The sequence below is a fragment of the Arachis stenosperma genome, chromosome 6, assembly GCF_014773155.1.
Source record: "Arachis stenosperma cultivar V10309 chromosome 6, arast.V10309.gnm1.PFL2, whole genome shotgun sequence".
Lineage (NCBI taxonomy): Eukaryota > Viridiplantae > Streptophyta > Magnoliopsida > Fabales > Fabaceae > Arachis > Arachis stenosperma.
In genome coordinates, this window is record NC_080382.1 from 38,601,237 (window position 1) to 38,603,983 (window position 2,747).

The following is a 2,747-nucleotide window of genomic DNA, read 5'->3' on the forward strand; positions in this document are numbered from 1 at the left end:
ATTTAATGAGGAAAGAGAAAAACAATAAAATGACACCAAACTTAAAATTTTTAGATCAAAACAAAGAAAATAAACAAGAACAACTTGAAGATCAAGATGAACACCAAGAACAACTTGAAGATCAAGATGAACACCAAGAACAATTTTTTTTGAAATTTTTTTTAGGTATTAAAAAATACAAAGGATACCAAAATTAAAAAACTTTTATACTTTAGACACTAATAATTCGAAAATGTATAAGATAAACATCAACAATTTAAAGATCAAGAAAGAACTAAGAACATGTAATTAAAAATATGAAGAAAAATAACAACATGCAATTCGAAAAATTGAAGGAAAATAAAAACATGCAATTAACACCAAACTTAAAACATGAAAATAAACTCAAACAGAAGACTCAATTATTAGTTTATTGTTTTCTATCTATTTATTAAAAATTTTCGAAAAAATTATAGGAAAAGAAAACAAAAATTTTAAAATTTTAACAAAAAGCAATAATAGAAGACTCAATTCTAGTGACTCTAAACCAAAAAGATAAATTTTTCCTAATCTAAGTAACAAGATAAACCGTCTGTTGTCCAAACTCAAACAATCCCTGGCAACGGCGCCAAAAACTTGGTGCAGGAAATCGTGATCACACTTTTCACAACTCCGCACAACTAACCAGCAAGTGCACTAGGTCGTCCAAGTAATACCTTACGTGAGTAGGGGTCGATCCCACGGAGATTGCTGGCTTGAAGCAAGCTATGGTTATCTTGTAAATCTTAGTCAGGAGATTAATGATAAATATGATTTTGTTTATGAAAAATAATTAACATGAAATAAAAGGTACTTGTGATTCAGTAATGAGAAACATGTTGAGGTTCTGAAGATGCTCTGTCGTCTGAATCTCTGCTTTCCTACTGTCTTCTTCTCCAAATATGCATGGCTTCCTTCCATGGCAGGCTGTATGATCCTCTCAGTGAAAAATACCAGGCACGGTCTTTGTACGGCTAATCAACTGTCGGATTTCTCGTCTCGGATGAAAAATACCATGTATAGCTATCGAATGGCTAATTGATGGATGTTATGGAAGACAAATTCCAATCACCAAAACTCACCGGCAAGTGTACCGGGTCGCATCAAGTAGTAATAACTCACTTAGAGTGAGGTCGATCCCACATGGATTGATGGATCAAGCAATTTTAGTGGGTGATTAGTTTAGTCAAGCTAATATTGGTGAGTGATAATTGATGCAGCAGAAAGTAAATGACAAGAAAATTTAAAGTGCAGAAAGTAAATCGGACAGAAACTCAAAGAGCAACAAATGTAAATTGCAGAAACTTAAATGACAAGCAATGTAAATTGCAGTGAATGTAAAGGGGAGTGGGTGCCAGAAATTAAAGAAAGCAATAGATCAAGAAACTGGAAATTTAAATTGCAGGAGGAATAAAAGGATTTTGGGAGCTGGGATTCAAGAAATCAAACAAGAAAGTGTAAATAGCAATCAAATAGAGAAGTAAAAGATGCAATAACTTGCAACAGATCTAAACAGAAAAGGGAAATTGCTTGAAAAATAAATCTATATCTCAATTCTTTCCTCGTTCCAGCAGAAAATAATTTACAGAAGAAAGAAAGGTGGAAGCAGTAAATGAAAACTCAGATTCAATTCTCAATTCACTAATATTATGTAGAAGAAGAACAAAGAGAAGTTTCAGATCAAGAATGAAACAGAATTCCTTCAATCCCAATCCAAAATTCAAATTCAAAAAGGAAAACTAAAAGAGAGAGCTCTCTACTCCTACTGCTCCCTAGTGGAGCCAGCCTTTCTTCTAAAATGAAACTAATGCCTTTTTATAGGCTTTTTACAAGAATGAAAACGAAAGTGAAATTAAAAACAAATTAAATGAAATTCCTAATCTAATTGTTTCTTGTGCCTTTGAGTCAATAGGCTTTTTAATTTGGTGAAGAATTGAATTAAATTGGAATTTTAGTTGAATTTTGGCCCATGGGTACCACTCCCAGGGCAATGCTCGGCTGTCACCAAGAGCACAGCATTCCCTGGGACTTGGCCTTGTCAATTTGGTGCATCCCAGCACCTCGTCAGTGTTAGGGTAGTGTAGTGCTCGGTGAATGCTAAGAGCGCATCATCCAAACCTTGTTAGTGAGCCCCAATTCGAACCTTGAGGGAAGCACTTGTTGAGCTAATTTCTTTGTATTTTCATTGGGAGAGAGCATGAAAATTCTCTCCAAGTGAGCTCTATTCTCTCTAGGAGAACGCTATTAGAAGCGCCCCTTTGCTTTGGAGTGAGGCTCCCTCTTCGAATCTTGGTGAAGCCACTTTGGTCTATTTTTGCTTTTTTTGGTCCTTAAAGATGCCTTTCACTTGTGCCTCAATTTCGTGCCAAATATGGATTGCTATATATCGTTGGAAAGTTCTGAATGTCAGCTTTCCAATGAAACTGAAAGCACATCAATTGGACATCTGTAGCTCAAGTTATGGCCCTTTGAAGAATGCATGGTCATGTTGTGAAGGCCCAAGTTTAACTTAGCGAAAAATCTTGCTTCCAAGCTGAAATGTTTTCACGATAAAGCTATGTTAACTTGGTTAACCGAGCTTTGTGAGTGCTGATTGTCAAGCTTCCTTGATTTGGTCATGGGTCACGTTTTTAAAAGTGTGGCCTAAGGCTCCAAAGTGTACTCCAACTTCAAAGTGTGCCCCAAAACTCTTTTTTTCTCCTTTTTAGCTTATTTTGTGCTTCTTTGCT